This window comes from Danio rerio, chromosome 7 (assembly GCF_049306965.1).
Source record: "Danio rerio strain Tuebingen ecotype United States chromosome 7, GRCz12tu, whole genome shotgun sequence".
NCBI lineage: Eukaryota > Metazoa > Chordata > Actinopteri > Cypriniformes > Danionidae > Danio > Danio rerio.
The window spans coordinates 59,604,293-59,628,899 of NC_133182.1; the positions used below are offsets into that span (position 1 = coordinate 59,604,293).

The 24,607-nt window shown below is 44.0% G+C and overlaps 1 protein-coding gene and 2 long non-coding RNA genes across 9 annotated transcripts in view; 2 read left to right on the top strand and 1 right to left on the bottom strand.

Annotated features, from left to right (window-relative positions):
• LOC137496227 (uncharacterized) overlaps positions 1–24,607 on the top strand; it is a 385,312-nt gene that overhangs the window by 300,617 nt on the left and 60,088 nt on the right. The gene's annotated exons all lie outside the window — the stretch shown is intronic.
• LOC110439952 (transmembrane protein 236-like) overlaps positions 1–24,607 on the bottom strand; it is a 766,382-nt gene that overhangs the window by 277,084 nt on the left and 464,691 nt on the right. The window lies entirely within an intron of this gene.
• Positions 11,646–23,374, top strand: LOC141375150 (uncharacterized). The gene is made up of 3 exons (XR_012382742.1): positions 11,646–12,049; positions 12,181–13,793; positions 23,235–23,374. It is a non-coding gene; the product is annotated as an uncharacterized lncRNA (long non-coding RNA).

Sequence of the window (24,607 nt, forward strand, 5' to 3'; positions counted from 1 at the left end):
CTGGATATTGCTATGTAAATGTGTTCAGGTCAGGACTCTTATCAAGCGTATGATTTTTGAGGCAGATCTGATAATGCATGCCTGAGTTATAACGACTTCCTGTTTTGTGGCGAATCGTCAAAGTTTGCAAGGCCGCCACAGACACGCCCATCGACGAAAACTCAAAAGCTTCGCAATTTAACATCGCCAAGGCCTTTAGATGACAAAACCCAATTTTGGTGTCGATCGGATAAAATCCCTAGGAGGAGTTCGTTAAAATACAACGTCTGGAAATGGCAAAAACGCCACTTTTTCGCCGCAGGAAGTTAAAAATATCTGACTTCCTGTTGGGTTTGAGATATGGCTCCAAGAGACTTTTTCGTATGTTTTGGCATGTTTGAGGTGTGTGCCGATTTTCGTATATGTGTGTGATTCATATATCGGGGGCTCGTCCGTTTAATTTTTCTAGGTGGCGCTGTCGAGTCATTTTGCCACGCCCACTGCCGAGACCCATATCAACAAGCCATTTACACCGCGTATGGTGTGTGTGCAAATTTTCATGAGTTTTCGGGCATGTTTAGACCCTCAAAAGTGCCCCGATAGGGGGCGGAATAATAATAATAAATTAAAGCTGCAAGCAGCGATGATAGGGACCTCGCACCCGGGCTCACCGCCGCCCAGTGGCCTCAAGATGACAGAGAAGAGTGAACAACAATAATTTAAGCCAATATAAATAAAGAACCTGGGAAAATCACAGATTTATGCCAAACTTCCTCCTGTCAGCAGGTGGCGCTATAACTGTGACTTAAGATTGGCATGTAGATGTCTTCAGGAGAGGAATCTTATCAACCATGTGAGTTTTCAGGCAGGTCAGACATTGTGTGGCTGAGTTATAAGGCAAACTTCCTTCTGCCACCAGATGGCGCTATGCCAGACTTATTATTGTTATGTAGATGTGTTCAGGAGAGGACTTTTATCAACCATGTGAAGTTTCAGGCAGATCGGACTTTGTGTGGTTGAGTTATAATGCAAACTACCATCTGCCAGCAGGTGGCGCTGTAACTGTGACTTAAGATTGGCATGTAGATGCCTTTAGTAATGGAATTTAATCAACCATGTGAAGTTTCAGGCAAATCAGACATTGTGTGGCTGAAATATAAGCCAAACTACCTTCTGCCAGCAGGTGGCGCAATGACTGACTCAATATTGTTATGTAGATGTGTTCAGGAGAAGACTTTTATCAACCATGTGAAGTTTCAGGCAGATCGGATATTGTGTGGCTGAGTTATAAGCAAAACTACCTTCTGTCACTAGGTGGCGCTATGACTGACTCAATATTGGCACGTATATGTGTTCAGGAGAGGACTTTTATCAACCCTGTGAAGTTTCAGGCAGATCGGACATTGTGTGGTTGAGGTATAAGGACTTTTTGTTCCATGGCGAAGCGTTGAGGTTTGTCATGCCGCCACGGACACGCCCCTCTGCAAAAACTCTAGATCTTCACAATATATCATCGCTAAAGCTTTCAGATGACACCACTCAAATTTGGTGCTGATACGATAAAATTTGTGAGAGGAGTTCGTTACAGTGTAAAACATGTCATTTCCTGTGGCCAGCAGGTGGCGCTATAACTGTATCTGGAAATCGGCATGTAAACGTGTTCAGGTCAGGACGCTTATCAAGCGTGTGAATTTTGAGGCAGATCTGTTAATGCATGCCTGAGTTATAACGACTTCCTGTTTTGTGGCGAATCATCAAAGTTTGCGAGGGCGCCACGGACACGCCCATCGACGAAAACTCTAAAGCTTCGCAATTTAACATCGCCAAGGCCTTTAGATGACAAAACCCAATTTTGGTGTGGATCGGATAAAATCTCTAGGAGGAGTTCGTTAAAATACAACGCCTGGAAATGGCAAAAACGCCACTTTTTCGCCGCAGGAAGTCAAAAATATCCAACTTCCTGTTGGGTTTGAGATATGGCTCCAAGAGACTTTTTCGTATGTTTTGGTGTGTTTGAGGTGTGTGCCAATTTTCGTGCATGTGCGTGATTCGTGGATCGGGGGCTCGTCGATTTAATTTTTCTAGGTGGCGCTGTCGAGTCATTTTGCCACGCCCACTTCTGAAGCCCATAACAAACGTAAATTTTCGCCACTTCTGAGGTGTGTGCAAAGTTTCGTGAGTTTTCGGGCATGTTTAGCCCCTCAAAACTGCGATTCATTCCGCGGAAGAAGTCGGAAGAATAATAATAATTAAAGCTGCAAGCAGCGATGATAGGGACCTCGCACCCGGGCTCACCGCCACCCTGTGGCCTCAGGATGGCAAAGAACAGTGAACAATAATATTTTAAGCCTATATATATATAAAGAAGCCGAGAAAATCATAGATTCATGCCAAACTTCCTCCTGTCAGCAGGTGGCGCTATGACTGTGACTCAAGATTGGCATGTAGATGTCTTCAGGAGAGGAATCTTATCAACCATGTGAATTTTCAGGCAGATCAGTCATTTTGTGGCTGAGTTATAAGCCAAACTACCTTCTGCCAGCAGGTGGCGCTTTGACTGTCTTAATGTTGGTATGTTGATGTCTTCAGAAGAGGAATTTAATCAACCATGTGAAGTTTCAGGCAGATTAGACATTGTGGGGCTGAGTTATAAGCAAAACTACCTTCTGCAAGCAGATGGCGCTATGACAGACTCAATATTGTTATGTGGATGTGTTCAGAAGAGGACTTTTATCCACCATGTTAAGTTTCACGCTGATCGGACATTGTGTGGTTGAGTTATAAGCCAAAATTCCTTCCGTCACTAGGTGGCGCTAAGACTGACACAATATTGTTATGGGGATGTGTTCAGGAGAGGAGTTTTATCAACCATGTGAAGTTTCAGGCTGATCGGACATTGTGTGGTTGAGTTATAAGGACTTCCTGTTCCATGGCGAAGCGTTGAGGTTTGTCATGCCGCCACAGACACCCCCCCCTGGGAAAACTCTAGATCTTCACAATATATCATTGCTAGAGCTTTCAGATAACACAACCCAAATTTGGTGCTGATATGATAAAATTTGTGGGAGGAGTTTGTTACACTGTAAATAATGTTATTTCCTGTGGCCAGCAGGTGGCGCTATAACTATATCTGGATATTGGCATGTAAACATGTTCAGGTCAGGACTCTTATCAAACGTGTGAATTTTAAGGCAGATCGGATAATGCATGCCTGAGTTATAACGACTTCCTGTTTTGTGGCGAGTCATCAAAGTTTGCGAGGCCGCCACGGACACGCCCATCAACAAAAACTCTAGAGCTTCGCAATTTCACATCGACAAGGCCTTTAGATGACAAAACCTCACTTTGGTGTTGATCGGATAAAATCCCTAGGAGGAGTTCGTTAAAATACAACGCCTGAAAATAGCAAAAACACCACTCTTTTGCAGCAGGAAATTAAAAATATCCGACTTCCTGTTGGGTTTGAGATATGGCTTCAAGAGACTTTTTCGTATGTTTTGGCGTGTTTGAGGTGTGTGCCAATTTCCAGGCATGTGCGTCATTCGTAGATCGGGGGCTCGTCCGTTTAAATTTTTCTAGGTGGCGCTATCGAGTCGGTTTGCCACGCCCACTTCAATATTGTTATTGGGATATGTTCAGGAGAGGAATTTGATTAACCATGTGAAGTTTCAGGCAGATCGGACATTGTGTGGTTGAGTTATAAAGCCTTCCTGGTCAATGGCGAAGCGTTGAGATTTGCCTTGCCGCCACGGACACGCCCCTCTCCGAAAACTCTAGATCTTCACAATATATCATCGCTAGAGCTTTTAGATAACACCACTCAATTTTGGTGCTGATACGATAAAATTTGTGGGAGGAGTTTGTTACTCCATAAATCATGTCATTTCCTATGGATAGCAGGTGGCGCTATAACTGTGTCTGAATATTGGCATGTAAACGTGTTCAGGTCAGGACTCTTATCAAGCGTGTCAATTTTGAGGCAGATCTGATAATGCATGCCCGAGTTATAACGACTTCCTGTTTTGTGACGAATCGTCAAAGTTTGCGAGGCCGCCACGGACACGCCCATCGACGAAAACTCTAAAGCTTCGCAATTTAACATCGCCAAGGCCTTTAGATGACAAAAGCCAATTTTGGTGTTGATCGGATAAAATCCCTAGGAGGAGTTCGTTAAAATACAACGCCTGGAATTGGCAAAAACGCCACTTTTTCGCCGCAGAAAGTCAAAAATATCCGACTTCCTGTTGGGTTTGAGATATGGCTCCAAGAGACTTTTTCGTATGTTTTGGCATGTTTGAGGTGTGTGCCAGTTTTCGTGCATGTGTGTGATTCGTAGTTCGGGGGCTTGTCCGTTTAATTTTTCTAGGTGGCGCTGTCGAGTCATTTTGCCACACCCACTTCAATATTGTTATGGGGATGTGTTCAGGAGAGGACTTTTATCAACCATATGAAGTTTCAGGCTGACCGGACTTTGTGTGGTTGAGTTATGAGGACTTTCTGTTCCATGGCGAAGCGTTGAGGTTTGTCATGCCGCCACGGACACGCCCCTCTCCGAAAACTCTAGATCTTCACAATATATCATCGCTAGAGCTTTAAGATAACACCACTCAAATTTGGTGCTGATACCATAAAATTTGTGGGAGGAGTTTGTTACAGTGTAAAACATGTCATTTCCTGTGGCCAGCAGGTGGCGCCATAACTATATATGGATTTCGGCATGTAAACGTGTTCAGGTCAGGACACTTATCAAGCGTGTGAGTTTTGAGGCAGATCGGATAATGCATGCCTGAGTTATAACGACTTCCTGTTTTGTGGCGAATCATCAAAGTTTGCGAGGCCGCCACGGACACGCCCATCGACGAAAACTCTAAATCTTCGCAATTTAACATCGCCAAGGCCTTTAGATGACAAAACCCAATTTTGGTGTCGATCGGATAAAATTCCTAGGAGGAGTTCGTTAAAATACAACGCCTGAAAATGGCAAAAACGCCACTTTTTTGCCACAGGAAGTTAAAAATATCCGACTTCCTGTTGGGTTTGCGATATGGCTCCAAGAGACTTTTTCGTATGTTTTGGTGTGTTTGAGGTGTGTGCCAATTTTTGTGCATGTGCGTGATTCTTTGATCGGGGGCTTGTCCGTTTAATTTTTCTAGGTGGCGCTGTCGAGTCATTTTGCCACGCCCACTTCCGAGACCCATAATAAACGTAAATTTTCGCCACTTCTGAGGCGTGTGCAAAGTTCCGTGAGTTTTCGGGCATGTTTAGCCCCTCAAAATCGCGATTCATTCCGGAAAAGAATAATAATAATAATAATAATAAACGGAGCAATTCCAATAGGGCCTTGCACCGTTCGGTGCTCGGTCCCTAATAATAAACGGAGCAATTCCAATAGGGCCTACGCACCGTTTCGGTGCTCGGTCCCTAATAAACGGAGCAATTCCAATAGGGCCTTGCACCGTTCGGTGCTCGGTCCCTAATAAACGGAGCAATTCCAATAGGGCCTACGCACCGTTTCGGTGCTCGGTCCCTAATAATAATAAACGGAGCAATTCCAATAGGGCCTACGCACCGTTTCGGTGCTCGGTCCCTAATTAAAGCTGCAAGCAGCGATGATAGGGACATCGCACCCAGGCTCACCGCCGCCCGGTTGCCTCAGGATGACAGAAAACAGTAAACAATAATATCTTAAGCCGATATATATAAAAAACCTGAGAAAATCACAGATTTATGCCAAACTTCCTTCTGTCAGTAGGTGGCGCTATAACTGTGACTTAATATTGCAATGTAGCTTTCTTCAGGAGAGGAATTTAATCAACCATGTGAAGTTTCAGGCTGATCGGACATTGTGTGGTTAAGTTATAAGGACTTCCTGTTCCATGGCGAAGCGTTGAGGTTTGTCATGCCACCACAAACACGACCCTCTGCAAAAACTCTAGATCTTCACAATATATCATCACTAGAGCTTTCAGATAACAACCAACCAAATTTGGTGCTGATACGAAAAAATTTGTGGGAGGAGTTTATTACTCTGTAAATCATGACATTTCCTGTGGCCAGCAGGTGGCGCTATAACTGTATCTGGATATTGGCATGTAAACGTACTCAGGTCAGGACTGTTATTAAATGTGTGAATTTTGAGGCAGATCGGATAATGCATGCCTGAGTTATGACGACTTCCTGTTTTGTGGCGAATCGTCAAAGTTTGCGAGGCCGCCACGGACACGCCCGTCGACAAAACCTCTAAAGCTTCGCAATTTAACATCGCCAAGGCCTTTAGATGACAAAACCCAATTTTGGTGTCGATAGGATAAAATCCCTAGGAGGAGTTCGTTAAGATACAAAGCCTGGAAATGGCAAAAATGCCACTTATTTGACGCAGGAAGTCAAAAATATCCAACTTCCTGTTGGGTTTGAGTTATGGCTCCAAGAGACTTTTTCGTATGTTTTGGCGTGTTTGAGGTGTGTGCCAATTTTCGTGCATGTGCGTGATTCGTAGATCAGGGGCTCGTCCGTTTAATTTTTATAGGTGGCGCTGTCGAGTCATTTTGCCACGCCCACTTCATTATTGTTATGAGGATGTGTTCAAGAGAGGACTTTTATCAACCATATGAAGTTTCAGGCTGATCGGACTTTGTGTGGTTGAGTTATGAGGACTTCCTGTTCCATGGCGAAGCGTTGAGGTTTGTCATGCCGCCACGGACACGCCCCTCTGCAAAAACTCTAGATCTTCAAAATATATCACTGATAGAGCTTTCAGATGACACCACTCAAATTTGGGGCTGATACGAAAAAATTTGTGGGAGGAGTTTGTCACGATGTAAAACATGTCATTTCCTGTGGCCAGCAGGTGGCGCTATAGCTATAACTGGATATGGGCATGTAAACGTGTTCAGGTCAGGACTCACATCAAACGTGTGAAATTTGAAGCAGATCGGATAATGCATGCCTGAGTTATAACGACTTCCTGTTTTGTGGCGAATCGTCAAAGTTTGCGAGGCCGCCACGGACATGCCCATCGACGAAAACTCTAAAGCTTCGCAATTTAACATCGCCAAGGCCTTTAGATGACAAAACCCAATTTTGGTGTCGATCGGATGAAATCCCTAGGAGGAGTTCGTTAAAATACAACGCCTGAAAATGGCAAAATCGCCACTTTTTCGCCGCAGGAAGTACAAAATATCCGACTTCCTGTTGGGTTTGAGTTATGGCTCCAAGAGACTTTTTCGTATGTTTTGGCATGTTTGAGGTGTGTGCCAATTTTCGTGCATGTGTGTGATTCGTGGATCGGGGGCTCGTCCTTTTAAATTTTCTAGGTGGCGCTGTTGAGTCATTTTGCCACGCCCACTTCCGATACCCCTAAAACCCAGCCATTTACACCGCGTTTGGTGTGTGTGCAAATTTTCGTGAGTTTTCGGGCATGTTTAGACCCTCAAAAATGCCCCGATTGGGGGCGGAATAATAATAATAATAATTAAAGCTGCAAGCAGCGATGATAGGGACCTCGCACCCAGGTTCACCGCCGCCCGGTTGCCTCAGGATGACAGAAAACAGTTAACAATAATATCTTAAGCCGATATATATAAAAAACCTGAGAAAATCACAGATTTATGCCAAACTTCCTTCTGTCAGTAGGTGGCGCTGTGACTGTGACTTAATATTGTAATGTAGCTTTCTTTAGGAGAGGAATTTAATCAACCATGTGAAGTTTCAGGCTGATCGGACATTGTGTGGTTAAGTTATAAGGACTTCCTGTTCCATGGCGAAGCGTTGAGGTTTGTCATGCCACCTCAAACACGACCCTCTGCAAAAACTCTAGATCTTCACAATATATCAACGATAGAGCTTTCAGATAACAACCAACCAAATTTGGTGCTGATACGAAAAAATTTGTGGGAGGAGTTTATTACTCTGTAAATCATGACATTTCCTGTGGCCAGCAGGTGGCGCTATAACTGTATCTGAATATTGGCATGTAAACGTACTCAGGTCAGGACTGTTATTAAATGTGTGAATTTTGAGGCAGATCGGATAATGCATGCCTGAGTTATGACGACTTCCTGTTTTGTGGCGAATCGTCAAAGTTTGCGAGGCCGCCACGGACACGCCCGTCGACAAAACCTCTAAAGCTTCGCAATTTAACATCGCCAAGGCCTTTAGATGACAAAACCCAATTTTGGTGTCGATAGGATAAAATCCCTAGGAGGAGTTCGTTAAGATACAAAGCCTGGAAATGGCAAAAATGCCACTTATTTGACGCAAGAAGTCAAAAATATCCAACTTCCTGTTGGGTTTGAGATATGGCTCCAAGAGACTTTTTCGTATGTTTTGGCGTGTTTGAGGTGTGTGCCAATTTTCGTGCATGTGCGTGATTCGTAGATCAGGGGCTCGTCCGTTTAATTTTTATATGTGGCGCTGTCGAGCCATTTTGCCACGCCCACTTCAATATTGTTATGAGGATATGTTTAAGAGAGGACTTTTATCAACCATATGAAGTTTCAGGCTGATCGGACTTTGTGTGGTTGAGTTATGAGGACTTCCTGTTCCATGGCGAAGCGTTGAGGTTTGTCATGCCACCACAGACACGCCCCTCTGCAAAAACTCTAGATCTTTACAATATATCATCACTAGAGCTTTCAGATGACACCACTCTATTTTGGTGCTGATACGGGAAAGTTTGTGGAAGGAGTTTGTTACAGTGTCAAACATGTCATTTCCTGTGGCCAGCAGGTGGCGCTATAACTGTAACTGGATATCGGCACGTAAACCTGTTCAGGTCGGGACTGTTATTAAATGTGTGAATTTTGAGTCAAATCGAATATTGCATGCCAGAGTTATAAAGACTTCCTGTTTTGTGGCGAATCATCAAAGTTTGCGAGGCCGCCACGGACACGCCCATCGATGAAAACTCTAAAGCTTCGCAATTTAACATCACCAAGGCCTTTAGATGATAAAACCCAATTTTGGTGTTGATCGGATAAAATCCCTAGGAGGAGTTCGTTAAAATACAACGCCTGGAAATGGCAAAAGCGCCACTTTTTCGCCATAGGAAGTTAAAAATATCCGACTTCCTGTTGGGTTTGAGATATGGCTCCAAGAGACTTTTTCGTATGTTTTGCCATGTTTGAGGTGTGTGCCAATTTTTGTGCATGTGCGTAATTTGTAGATCGGGGGCTCGTCCGTTTAATTTTTCTAGGTGGCGCTGTCGAGTCATTTTGCCACGCCCACTTCAATATTGTTATGTGGATGTGTTCAAGAGATGACGTTTATCAACCATGTGAAGTTTCAGGCAGATCGGACATTGTGTGGTTGAGTTATAAGGACTTCCTGTTCCATGGCGAAGCGTTGAGGTTTGTCATACCGCCACGGACACACCCCTCTGTGAAAACTCTAGATCTCTACAATATATCATCGCTACAGCTTTCAGATGACACCACTCAATTTTGGTGCTGATACGATAAAATTTGTGGGAGGAGTTTGTTACTCCATAAATCATGTCATTTCCTGTGGCCAGCAGGTGGCGCTGTAACTGTATCTGGATATTGGCATGTAAACGTGTTCAGGTCAGGACGCTTATCAAGCGAGTGGATTTTGAGGCAGATCGGGTAATGCATGCCTGAGTTATAACGACTTCCTCTTTTGTGGCGAATCGTCAAAGTTTGCGAGGCCGCCACGGACACGCCCATCGATGAAAACTCTAAAGCTTCGCAATTTAACATCGCCAAGGCGTTTAGATGACAAAACCCAATTTTGGTGTTGATCGGATAAAATCCCTAGGAGGAGTTCGTTAAAATACAACCTCTGGAAATGGTAAAAACGCCACTTTTTCGCCGCAGGAAGTTAAAAATATCCAACTTCCTGTTGGGTTTGAGATATGGCTCCAAGAGACTTTTTCGTATGTTTTGGCATGTTTGAGGTGTGTGCCAATTTTCGTGCATGTGCGTGATTCGTATATCGGGGGCTCGTCCGTTTAATTTTTCTAGGTGGCGCTGTCGAGTCATTTTGCCACGCCCACTTCCGAAGCCCATAACAAACGTAAATTTTCGCCACTTCTGAGGCGTGTGCAAAGTTTCGTGAGTTTTCGGGCATGTTTAGCCCCTCAAAACCGCGATTCATTCCGCGGAAGAAGAAGAAGAAGAAGAAGAAGAAGAAGAATAATAATAAACAGAGCAATTCCAATAGGGCCTACGCACCGTTTCGGTGCTCGGTCCCTAATAAACGGAGCAATTCCAATAGGGCCTTGCACCGTTTGGTGCTCGGTCCCTAATAATAATTAAAGCTGCAAGCAGCGATGATAGGGACCTCGCACCCGGGCTCACCGCCGCCCGGTGGCCTCAGGATGACAGAGAACATCGAACAATATTAATTTATGGCGATATATATAAAGAACCTAAGAAAATCACAGATTTATGCCAAACTTCCTCCTGTCAGCAGGTGGCGCTATAAATGTGTCTCAATATTATTATGCAGATGTGTTCAGGAGAGGAATTTAATCAACCATGTGAAGTTTTAAGCAGTTCAGACATTGTGTGGCTGAGTTATAAGCCAAACTTCTTGTAGCCAGCAGGTGGCGCTATGACAGACTCAATATTATTATGTACATGTGTTCAGGAGAGGATTTTAAACAACCATGTAAAGTTTCAGGCAAATCAGACATTGTGGGGCTGAATTGTAAGCCATACTACTATCTGCCAGCAGGTGGCGCTATGACTGACTCAATATTATTATGTGGATGTGTTCAAGAGTGGACTTTTATCAACCATGTGAAGTTTCAGGCTGATCGGACATTGTGTGGCTGAGTTATAAGTACTTCCAGATCCATGGCGAAGCGTTGAGGTTTGTCATGCCGCCACGGACACGCCCCTTTGCGAAAACTCTAGATCTTCACAATATATAATCGCTAGAGCTTTCAGATGACACCACCCAAATTTGGTGCTGATACGATAAAATTTGTGGGAGGAGTTTGTTACAGTGTAAAACGTGTCCTTTCCTGTAGCCAGCAGGTGGCGCTATATCTGTATCTGGATATTGCCATGTAAACGTGTTCAGGTCAGGACTCTTATCAAACCTGTGAATTTTGAGGCAGATCAGGTAATGCATGCCTGAGTTATAACGACTTCCTGTTTTGTGGCGAATCGTCAAAGTTTGCGAGGCCGCCACGGACACGCCCATCGACGAAAACTCTAAAGCTTCGCAATTTAACATCGCCAAGGCCTTTAGATGTCAAAACCCAATTTTGGTGTCGATCGGATAAAATCCCTAGGAGGAGTTCGTTAAAATACAACGCCCGGAAATGGCAAAAACGCCACTTTTTCGCCGCGGGAAGTCAAAAATATACGACTTCCTGTTGGGTTTGAGATATGGCTCCAAGAGACTTTTTCGTATGTTTTGGCATGTTTGAGGTGTGTGCCAATTTTCGTGCATGTGCGTGATTCGTGGATCGGGGGCTTGTCCGTTTAATTTTTCTAGGTGGCGCTGTGGAGTCATTTTGCCACGCCCACTTCCGAGACCCATATCAACCTGCTATTTACACCGGGTTTGGTGTGTGTGCAAATTTTCATGAGTTTTCGGGCATGTTTAGACCCTCAAAAGTGCCCCGATAGGGGGCGGAATAATAATAATAATAATAATAATAATAATAATAATAAAAAACGGAGCAATTCCAATAGGGCCTACGCACCGTTTCGGTGCTCGGTCCCTAATTAAAGCTGCAAGCAGCGATGATAGGGACCTCGCACCCGGGCTCACCGCCGTCTGGTGGCCTCAGGATGACAGAGAACAGCGAACAATATTAATTTAAGCCGATGTATATAAAGAACCCGAGAAAATCACAAATTTAAGTCAAACTTCCTCCTGTCACCAGGTGGTGCTATGACTGTGACTCAAGATTGGCATGTAGATGTCTTCAGTAGAGGAATCTTATCCACCATGTGAATTTTCAGCCAGATCAGACATTGTGTGGCTGAGTTATAAGCCAAACTACCTTCTACCAGCAGGTGGCACTATGAAAGACTCAATATAATTATGTAGATGTGCACGGGAGAGTACTTTCATCAACCATGTGAAGTTTCAGGCTGATTGGATATTGTGTGGTTGAGTTATAATGCAAACTACCTTCTGCCAGCAAGTGGCGCTATAACTGACTCAAGATTGGCATGTAGATGCCTTCAGTAGAACAATTTAATCAACCATGTGAAGTTTCAGGCAGGTCAGACATTGTGTGGCTAAGTTATGAGCCAAACTACCTTCTGCCAGCAGGTGGCGCTATGACTGACTCAATATTGTTCTGTGGATGTGTTCAGGAGAGGAATTTTATCAACCATGAGAAGTTTCAGGCAGATCGGACATTGTGTGGTGTAGTTATAAGGACTTCCTGTTCCATGGCGAAGCGTTGAGGTTTTTCATGCCGCCACGGACTCACCCCTCTGCAAAAACTCTAGATCTTCACAATATATCATCGCTAGAGCTTTCAGATGACAAGACCCAATTTTGGTGCTGATACAATAAAATTTGGTGAAGTAGTATGTTACAATGTAAAACATGTCATTTCCTGTGGCCAGCTGGTGGCGCTATAACTGTATCTGGATATTGGCTTGTAAATGTGTTCAGGTCAGGACTCTTATCAAACCTGTGAATTTTGAGGCAGATCGGATAATGCATGCTTGAGTTATAACGACTGCCTGTTTTGTGGCGAATGGTCAAAGTTTGCGAGGCCGCCATGGACACGCCCATCTATAAAAACTCAAAAGCTGCGCAATTTAACATCGCCAAGGCCTTTAGATGACAAAACCAAATTCTGGTGTTGATCGGATAAAATCCCTTGGAGGAGTTCGTTAAAATACAACGCCTGGAAATGGCAAAAATGCCACTTATTCGCCGAAGGAAGTTAAAAATATCCTACTTCCTGTTGGGTTTGAGTTATGGCTCCAAGAGACTTTTTCGTATATTTTGGCATGCTTGAGGTGTGTGCCAATTTTCGTGCATGTGCGTGATTCGTAGATTGGGGGCTCGTCCGTTTAAGTTTTCTAGGTGGCGCTGTCGAGTCATTTTGCCACGCCCACTTCAATATTGTTATGAAGATGTGTTCAGGAGAGGACTTTTATCAACCTTGTGAAGTTTCAGGCAGATCGCACATTGTGTGGTTGAGTTATAAGGACTTCCTGTTCCATGGCGAAGCGTTGAGCCTTGTCGTGCCGCCATGGACACGCCCCTCTCCGAAAACTCTAAATCTTTACAATATATCATCGCTAGAGTTTTCAGATAACACCACTCAAATTTGGTGCTGATACGATAAAATTTGTGGGAGTTAGTTTGGTTCAGTGTAAAACATGTCATTTCCTGTGGCCAGCAGGTGGCACTATAACTATATCTGGATATTGGCATGTAAACGTGTTCAGGTCAGGACTCTTATTAAACGTGTGAATTTTGAGGCAGATCGGGTGATGCATGTCTGAGTTATAACGACTTCCTGTTTTGTGGCGAATCATCAAAGTTTGCGAGGCCGCCACGGACACACCCATCGACGAAAACTCTAAAGCTTCGCAATTTAACATCGCCAAGGCCTTTAGATGACAAAACCCAATTTTGGTGTCGATCGGATAAAATCCCTAGGAGGAGTTCGTTAAAATACAACGCCTGGAAATGGCAAAAATGCCACTTTTTCGCCGCAGGAAGTCAAAAATATCCGACTTCCTGTTGGGTTTGAGATATGGCTCCAAGAGACTTTTTCGTATGTTTTGGTGTGTCTGAGGTGTGTGCCAATTTTCGTGCATGTGCGTGATTCGTATATCGGGGGCTCGTCCGTTTAATTTTTCTAGGTGGCGCTGTCGAGTCATTTTGCCATGCCCACTTCCGAAGCCCATAACAAACGTAAATTTTCGCCACTTCTGAGGCGTGTGCAAAGTTTCGTGAGTTTTCGGGCATGTTTAGCCCCTCAAAATCGCGATTCATTCCGCGGAAGAAGAAGAAGAAGAAGAAGAAGAATAATAATTAAAGCTGCAAGCAGCGATGATAGGGACCTCGCACCCGGGCTCACCGCCACCCGGTGGCCTCAGGATGACAGAGAACAGCGAACAGTAATAATTTAAGCCAATATGTTTAAAAAATCGGAGAAAATCACCGATTTATGCCAAACCTCCTCCTCTCAGCAGGTGGCGCTATGACTGTGACTCAAGATTGGCATATAGATGTCACCAGGAGAGGAATCTTATCAACCATGTGAAGTTTCAGGCAGATCGAACATTGTTTAGCTGAGTTTTAAGCCAAACTGCCTTTTGTCAGCAGGTGGCGCTACGACAGACTCAATGTTGTTATGTAGATGTGTTCAGGAGAGGACTTTTATCAACCATGTGAACTTTCAGGCAGATCGGACTTTGTGTGGTTGAGTTATAATGCAAACTACCATCTGCCAGCAGGTGTCGCTATAACTGTGACTTAAGATTGGCATGTAGATGCCTTCAGTAATGGAATTTAATCAACCATGTGAAGTTTCAGGCAGATCGGATGTTGTTTGGCTGAGGTATAAGCCTATCTACCTTCTGCCAGCAGGTGGCGTTATGACTGACTCATTACTGTTTTGGGGATGTGTTCAGAAGAGGCCTTTTATGAGCCATGTGAAGTTTCAGGCTGATCTGACTTTGTGTGGTTGAGATATAAGGACTTCCTGTTCCACGGCGAAGTGTTGAGGTTTGTCATGCCGCCATGGACACGCCCCTCTGCAAAAACTCTAGATCTTGACAATATATCATCACTTAAGCTTTCAGATAACAACCCACCAAACTTGGTGCTGATACAAAAAAAAATAGTGGGAGGAGTTTGATACTCTGTAAATCATGACATTTCCTGTGGCCAGCAGGTGGCGCTATAACTGTATCTGGATATTGGCATGTAAACGTGTTCTGGTCAGGACTCTTATTAAACATGTGAATTTTGAGGCAGATCGGATAATGCATGCCTAAGTTATAATGACTTCCGGTTTTGTGGCGAATCGTCAAAGTTTGCGGGGCCGCCACGGACACGCCCATTGACAAAAACTATAAAGCTTCGCAATTTAACATCGCCAAGGCCTTTAGATGACAAAACCCAATTTTGGTGTCGATAGCATAAAATCCCTAGGAGGAGTTCGTTAAGATACAACGCCTGGAAATGGCAAAAATGCCACTTATTTGCAGCAGGAAGTTAAAAATATCCGACTTCCTGTTGGGTTTGAGATATGGCTCCAAGAGACTTTTTCGTTTGTTTTGGCGTGTTTGAGGTGTGTGCCAATTTTCGCGCATGTGCGTGATTCGTAGATCAGGGGCTCGTCCGTTTAATTTTTCTAGGTGGCGCTGTCGAGTCATTTTGCCACGCCCACTTCAATATTGTTATGTGGATGTGTTCAAGAGATGACGTATATCAACCATATGAAGTTTCAGGCAGATCAGACTTTGTGTGGTTGAGTTATGAGGACTTCCTGTTCCTTGGCGAAGCGATGAGGTTTGTCATGCCGCCACGGACACGCCCCTCTGCGAAAACTCTAGATCTTTACAATATATCACCGATAGAGCTTTCAGATGACACCACTCTAATTTGGTGCTGATACCATAAAATTTGTGGGAGGAGTTTGTTACAGTGTAAAACATGTCATTTCCTGTGGCCAGTAGGTGGCGCTATTTCTGTATCTGGATATTGGCATGTAAACGTGTTCAGGTCAGGACTCTTATCAAACGTATGAATTTTGAGGCAGATCGGGTAATGCATGCCTGAGTTATAACGACTTCCTGTTTTGTGGCGAATCGTCAAAGTTTGCGAGGCCGCCACGGACACGCCCATCGACAAAAACTCTAAAGCTTCGCAATTTAACATCGCCAAGGCCTTTAGATGACAAAACCCAATTTTGGTGTCGATCGGATAAAATCCCTAGGAGGAGTTCGTTAAAATACAACGCCTGGAAATGGCAAAAACGCCACTTTTTCGCGGCAGGAAGTCAAAAATATCCGACTTCCTGTTGGGTTTGATATATGGCTCCAAGAGACTTTTTCGTATGTTTTGGCATGTTTGAGGTGTGTGCCATTTTTCGTGCATGTGCGTGATTCGTAGATCGGGGGCTCGTCCGTTAAATTTTTCTAGGTGGCGCTGTCGAGTCATTTTGCCACACCCACTACCGAGACCCATAATAAACGTAAATTTTCGCCACTTCTGAGGCGTGTGCAAAGTTCAGTGAGTTTTCGGGCATGTTTAGCCCCTCAAAATCGCGATTCATTCCGGAGGAGAATAATAATAATAATAATTAAAGCTGCAAGCAGCGATGATAGGGACCTCGCACCCGGGCTCACCGCCACCCGGTGGCCTCAGGATGACAGAGAACAGCGAACAGTAATAATTTAAGCCAATATGTTTTAAAAAATCGGAGAAAATCACCCATTTATGCCAAACCTCCTCCTCTCAGCAGGTGGCGCTAAGACTGTGACTCAAGATTGGCATGTAGATGTCACCAGGAGAGGAATCTTATCAACCATGTGAAATTTTAGGCAGATCGAACATTGTTTAGCTGAATTTTGAGCCAAACTGCCTTTTGTCAGCAGGTGGCGCTATGACAGACTCAATGTTGTTATGTAGATGTGTTCAGGAGAGGACTTTTATCAACCATGTGAACTTTCAGGCAGATCGGACTTTGTGTGGTTGAGTTATAATGCAAACTACCATCTGCCAGCAGGTGGCGCTATAACTGTGACTTAAGATTGGCATGTAGATGCCTTCAGTAATGGAATTTAATCAACCATGTGAAGTTTCAGGCAGATCGGATGTTGTTTGGCTGAGTTATAAGCCTATCTACCTTCTGCCAGCAGGTGGCGTTATGACTGACTCATTACTGTTTTGAGGATGTGTTCAGAAGAGGACTTTTATGAGCCATGTGAAGTTTCAGGCTGATCTGACTTTGTGTGGTTGAGATATAAGGACTTCCTGTTCCACGGCGAAGTGTTGAGGTTTGTCATGCCGCCACGGACACGCCCCTCTGCAAAAACTCTAGATCTTGACAATATATCATCACTTAAGCTTTCAGATAACAACCCACCAAACTTGGTGCTGATACAAAAAAAAATAGTGGGAGGAGTTTATTACTCTGTAAATCATGACATTTCCTGTGGCCAGCTGGTGGCGCTATAACTGTATCTGGATATTGGCATGTAAACGTGTTCTGGTCTGGACTCTTTTTAAACATGTGAATTTTGAGGCAGATCGGATAATGCATGCCTAAGTTATAATGACTTCCGGTTTTGTGGCGAATCGTCAAAGTTTGCGGGGCCGCCACGGACACGCCCATCGACAAAAACTATAAAGCTCCGCAATTTAACATCGCCAAGGCCTTTAGATGACAAAACCCAATTTTGGTGTCGATAGCATAAAATCCCTAGGAGGAGTTCGTTAAGATACAACGCCTGGAAATGGCAAAAATGCCACTTATTTGCAGCAGGAAGTTAAAAATATCCGACTTCCTGTTGGGTTTGAGATATGGCTCCAAGAGACTTTTTCGTTTGTTTTGGCGTGTTTGAGGTGTGTGCCAATTTTCGCGAATGTGCGTGATTCGTAGATCAGGGGCTCGTCCGTTTAATTTTTCTAGGTGGCGCTGTCGAGTCATTTTGCCACGCCCACTTCAATATTGTTATGTGGATGTGTTCAAGAGATGACGTATATCAACCATATGAAGTTTCAGGCTGATCAGACTTTGTGTGGTTGAGTTATGAGGACTTCCTGTTCCTTGGCGAAACGATGAGGTTTGTCATGCCGCCACGGACACGCCCCTCTGCGAAAACTCTAGATCTTTACAATATATCATCGCTAGAGCTTTTAGATGACACCACTCTATTTTGGTGCTGATACCATAAAATTTGTGGGAGGAGTTTGTTACAGTGTAAAACATGTCATTTCCTGTGGCCAGTAGGTGGCGCTATTTCTGTATCTGGATATTGGCATGTAAACGTGTTCAGGTCAGGACTCTTATCAAACGTGTGAATTTTGAGGCAGATCGGGTAATGCATGCCTGAGTTATAACGACTTCCTGTTTTGTGGCGAATCGTCAAAGTTTGCGAGGCCGCCACGGACACGCCCATCGACGAAAACTCTAAAGCTTCGCAATTTAACATCGCCAAGGCCTTTAGATGACAAAACCCAATTTTGGTGTCGATCGGATAAAATCCCTAGGAGGAGTTCGTTAAAATACAACGCCTGGAAATGGCAAAAACGCCACTTTTTCGCGGCAGGAAGTCAAAAATATCCGACTTCCTGTTGGGTTTGAGATATGGCTCCAAGAGACTTTTTCGTATGTTTTGGCGTGTTTGAGGTGTGTGCCAATTTTCGTGCATGTGTGTGATTCGTGGATCGGGGGCTCGTCCGTTTAATTTTTCTAGGTGGCGCTGTCGAGTCATTTTGCCACGCCCACTTCCGAGACCCATATCAACCTGCTATTTACACCGCGTTTGGTGTGTGTGCAAATTTTCATGAGTTTTCGGGCATGTTTAGACCCTCAAAAGTGCCCCGATAGGGGGCGGAATAATAATAATAATAATAATAATAATAATAATAATAAAAAACGGAGCAATTCCAATAGGGCCTACGCACCGTTTCGGTGCTCGGTCCCTAATAAACAGAGCAATTCCAATAGGGCCTACGCACCGTTTCGGTGCTCGGTCCCTAATTAAAGCTGCAAGCAGCGATGATAGGGACCTCGCACCCGGGCTCACCGCCGCCCGGTGACCTTACGATGACAGAGAACAGCGAACAATAATAATATAAGCCGATATATATATATAAAACCTAAGAAAAATACAGATTTATGCCAAACTTCCTCCTGTCAGCAGGTGGCGCTATACCTGTGACTCAAGATTGGCATGTAGATGTCTTCAGGAGAGGAATTTAATCAACCATGTGAAGTTTCAGGCACATGGGACATTTTGTGGCTGAGTTATAAGCCAAACTACCTTTTGCCAGCAGGTGGCGTTATGACTGACTCAATATTGTTATAGGGATGTGTTCAGGAGTGGACTTTTATCAAACATGTGAAGTTTCAGGCAGATCAGACATTGTGTGGAGATTGTGTTATAAGACAATTTACATTCTGCCAGCAGGTGGCGCTATTAAAAACTCAATATTATTATGTAGATGTGCTCAGGAGAGGACTTTCATCAACCATGTGACATTTTAGACAGATCGGACATTGTGTGGCTGAGTTACAAGCCAAACTACCTTCTGCCAGCAGATGGCGCTATTACTGACTCAATATTGGCATGTAGATGTGTTCAGGAGAGGACTTTTATCAATCATGTGAAGTTTCAGGCAGATCGGACATTGTGTGGTAGAGTTATAAGGACTTCCTGTTCCATGGCGAAGCGTTGAGGTTTGTCATGCCACCACAGACACGCCCCTCTGCGAAAACTCTAGATCTTCACAATATATCATCGCTGGAGCTTTCAGATGACACCACTCTATTTTGGTGCTGATACGGGAAAGTTTGTGGAAGGAGTTTGTTATAGTGTCAAACATGTCATTTCCTGTGGCCAGCAGGTGGCGCTATAACTGTAACTGGATATCGGCACGTAAACCTGTTCAGGTCAGGACTGTTATTAAATGTGTGAATTTTGAGGCAGATCTGATAATGCATGCCTGAGTTATAACGACTTCCTGTTTTGTGGCGAATCATCAAAGTTTGCGAGGCCACCACGGACACGCCCATCGACAAAAACTCTAAAGCTTCGCAATTTAACATCGCCAAGGCCTTTAGATGATAAAACCCAATTTTGGTGTCGATCGGATAAAATCCCTAGGAGGAGTTCGTTAAAGTACAACGCCTGGAAATGGCAAAAACGCCACTTTTTCGCTGCAGGAAGTTAAAAATATCCGACTTCCTGTTAGGTTTGAGATATGGCTCCAAGAGACTTTTTCGTATGTTTTGGCATGTTTAAGGTGTGTGCCAATTTTCGTGCATGTGCGTGATTCGTAGCTCGGGGGCTCGTCCATTTAATTATTCTAGGTGGCGCTGTCGAGTTATTTTGCCATGCCCACTTCAATATTGTTATGTGGATGTGTTCAAGAGATGATGTTTATCAACCATGTGAAGTTTCAGGCAGATCGGACATTGTGTGGTTGAGTTAAAAGGACTTCCTGTTCCATGGCGAAGCGTTGAGGTTTGTCATACCGCCACGGACACGCCCCTCTGCGAAAACTCTAGATCTTCACAATATATTATCGCTAGAGCTTTCAGATAACACTACCCAATTTTGGTGCTGATACAAAAAAATTTGTGGGAGGAGCTTATTACTCCGTAAATCATGTCATTTCCTGTGGCCAGCAGGTGGCGCTATATTTATATCTGGATATTGGCATGTAAACGTGTTCAGGTCAGGACTGTTATTAAACGAGTGAATTTTGAGGCAGATCTGATAATGCATGCCTGAGTTATAACGACTTCCTGTTTTGTGGCGAATCATCAAAGTTTGCAAGGGCGCCACGGACACGCCCATCGACGAAAACTCTAAAGCTTCGCAATTTAACATCGCCAAGGCCTTTAGATGACAAAACCCAATTTTGGTGTCGATCGGATAAAATCTCTAGGAGGAGTTCGTTAAAATACAACGCCTGGAAATGGCAAAAACGCCACTTTTTCGCCGCAGGAAGTTAAAAATATCCAACTTCCTGTTGGGTTTGAGATATGGCTCCAAGAGACTTTTTCGTATGGTTTGGCATGTTTGAGGTGTGTGCCAATTTTTGTGCATGTGCGTGATTCGTGTATCGGGGGCTCGTCCGTTTAATTTTTCTAGGTGGCGCTGTCGAGTCATTTTGCCACGCCCACTTCCGAGACCCATATCAACCTGCTATTTACACCGCGTTTGGTGTGTGTGCAAATTTTCATGAGTTTTCGGGCATGTTTAGACCCTCAAAAGTGCCCCGATAGGGGGCGGAATAATAATAATAATAATAAAAAACGGAGCAATTCCAATAGGGCCTACGCACCGTTTCGGTGCTCGGTCCCTAATTAAAGCTGCAAGCAGCGATGATAGGGACCTCGCACCCGGGCTCACCCCTGCCTGGTGACCTTACGATGACACAGAACAGCGAACAATAATAATTTAAGCCAATATATAAAAAAAGATCTAAGAAAATCACAGATTTATGCCAAACTTCCTCCTGTCAGCAGGTGGCGCTATAACTGTGACTTAAGATTGCCATGTAGATGTCTTCCGGAGAGGAATCTTATCAACCATGTGAAGTTTCAGGCACATGGGACATTGTGTGGCTGAGGTATAAGCCAAACTACCTTCTGCCAGCAGGTGGCGTTATGACTGACTCAATATTGTTATGTGGATGTGTTCAGGAGCGGACTTTTATCAACCATCTGAAGTTTCAGGCAGATCAGAGATTGTGTGGAAATTGTGTTTAAAGACAAACTATATTCTGCCAGCAGGTGGCGCTATTAAAGACTCAATATTATTATATACATGTGTTTAGGAGAGGACTTTCATCAACCATGTGACATTTTAGGCAGATCTGACATTGTGTGGCCGAGTTACAAGCCAAAATTCCTTCTGCCAGCAGGTGACGCTATGACTCTGACTCAATATTACTATGTAGATGTCCTCAAGAGAGGACTTTCATCAACCATGTGAAGTTTCAGGCAGATCGGACATTGTGTGGCCGAGTTACAAGCCAAACTACCTTCTGCCAGCAGGTGGCGCTATGACTAACTCAATATTGTTATGTGGATGTGTTCAGAAGAAGACTTTTATCAATCATGTGAAGTTTCAGGCAGATCAGACATTGTGTGGTTGAGTTATAAGAAATTCCTGTTCCATGGCGAAGCGTTGAGGTTTGTCATGCCGCCACAGACACGCCCTTCTGCAAAAACTCTAGATCTTCACAATATATCATCGCTAGAGCTTTCAGATGACACCACTCTATTTTGGTGCTGATACGGGAAAGTTTGTGGGAGGAGTTTGTTACAGTGTCAAACATGTCATTTCCTGTGGCCAGCAGGTGGCGCTATAACTGTAACTGGATATCGGCATGTAAACCTGATCAGGTCTGGACTGTTATTAAATGTGTGAATTTTGAAGCAGATCAAATATTGCATGCCAGAGTTATAAAGACTTCCTGTTTTGTGGCGAATCATCAAAGTTTGCGAGGCCGCCACGGACACGCCCATCGATGAAAACTCTAAAGCTTCGCAATTTAACATCACCAAGGCTTTAAGATGACAAAACGCAATTTTGGTGTTTATCAGATAAAATCCCTAGGAGGAGTTCGTTAAAATACAACACCTGAAAATGGCAAAAGCGCCACTTTTTCGCCATAGGAAGTTAAAAATATCCGACTTCCTGTTGGGTTTGAGATATGGCTCCAAGAGACTTTTTCGTATGTTTTGCCATGTTTGAGGTGTGTGCCAATTTTTGTGCATGTGCGTGATTCGTAGATCGGGGGCTCGTCCGTTTAATTTTTCTAGGTGGCGCTGTCGAGTCATTTTGCCACGCCCACTTCAATATTGTTATGTGGATGTGTTCAAGAGATGACGTTTATCAACCATGTGAAGTTTCAGGCAGATCGGACATTGTGTGGTTGTGTTATAAGGACTTCCTGATCCATGGCGAAGCGTTGAGGTTTGTCATACCGCCACGGACACACCCCTCTGCGAAAACTCTAGATCTCTACAATATATCATTGCTAGAGCTTTCAGATAACACCACTCAAATTTGTTGCTGATACGATAAAATTTGTGGGAGGAGTTTGTTACTCCGTAAATCATGTCATTTCCTGTGGCCAGCAGGTGGCGCTGTAACTGTATCTGGATATTGGCATGTAAACGTGTTCAGGTCAGGACGCTTATCAAGCGTGTGGATTTTGAGGCAGATCGGGTAATGCATGCCTGAGTTATAACGACTTCCTCTTTTGTGGCGAATCGTCAAAGTTTGCGAGGCCGCCACGGACACGCCCATCGATGAAAAGTCTAAAGCTTCGCAATTTAACATCGCCAAGGCCTTTAGATGACAAAACCCAATTTTGGTGTCGATCGGATAAAATCCCTAGGAGGAGTTCGTTAAAATACAACGCCTGGAAATGGCAAAAACGCCACTTTTTCGCCGCAGGAAGTTAAAAATATCCGACTTCCTGTTGGGTTTGAGATATGGCTCCAAGAGACTTTTTCGTATGTTTTGGCATGTTTGAGGTGTGTGCCAATTTTCATGCATGTGCGTGATTCGTATATCGGGGGCTCGTCCGTTTAATTTTTCTAGGTGGCGCTGTCGAGTCATTTTGCCACGCCCACTTCCGAAGCCCATAACAAACGTAAATTTTCGCCACTTCTGAGGCGTGTGCAAAGTTTCGTGAGTTTTCGGGCATGTTTAGCCCCTCAAAACCGCGATTCATTCCGCGGAAGAAGAAGAAGAAGAAGAAGAAGAAGAATTAAAGCTGCAAGCAGCGATGATAGGGACCTCGCACCCGGGCTTACCGCCACCCGGTGGCCTCAGGATGACAGAGAACAGCAAACAATATTAATCTAAGCCGATATATATAAAGAACCTGGGAAAATCACAAATTTAAGCCAAACTTTCTCCTGTCAGCAGGTGGCGCTATGACTATGACTTAAGATTGGCATGTAGATGTGTTCAGGAGAGGAATTTTATCAACCATGTGAAGTTTCAGGCAGGTCATACATTGTGTGGCTGAGTTATAAGCTAAACTACCATCTGCTAGCAGGTGGCACTATGACTGTGACTCAATATTGCAATGTAGATTTCTTCAGGAGAGGACTTTAATCAACCATGTAAAGATTCAGGCATATCAGACATTGTGTGGCTGACTTATGAGCCAAACTACCTTCTGCCAGCAGGTGGCGCTATGACTGACTCAATATTGTTATCTGGATGTGTTCAGGAGATGAATTTAATCAACCATGTGAAGTTTCAGGCAGATCAGACATTGTGTGATTGAGTTATAAGGACTTCCTGTTTCATGGCGAAGCGTTGAGGTTTGTCAAGCCACCACAAACACGCCCCTCTCTGAAAACTCTAGATCTTCAAAATATATCATCGCTTGAGCTTTCAGATAACAACCAACCAAATTTGGAGCTGATACGAAAAAATTTGTGGGAGGAGTTTATTACTCTGTAAATCATGACATTTCCTGTGGCTAGCAGGTGGCGCTATAACTATATCTGGATAACGGCATGTAAACATGTTCAGGTCAGGACTCTTATTAAACATGTGAATTTTGAGGCAGAACGGATAATGCATGCTTGAGTTATAACGACTTCCTGTTTTGTGGCGAATCGTCAAAGTTTGCGAGGCCGCCACGGACACGCCCATCGACAAAAACTCTAAAGCTTCGCAATTTAACATCGCCAAGGCCTTTAGATGACAAAACCCAATTTTGCTGTCGATCAGATAAAATCCCTAGGAGGAGTTCGTTAAGATACAATGCCTGGAAATGGCAAAAATGCCACTTATTCGCCGCAGGAAGTAAAAAAAATCCGACTTCCTGTTGGGTTTGAGATTCCGCTCCAAGAGACTTTTTCGTATGTTTTGGCATGTTTGAGGTGTGTGCCAATTTTCGTGCATGTGCGTGATTCGTAGATCGGGGGCTCGTCCGTTAAACTTTTATAGGTGGC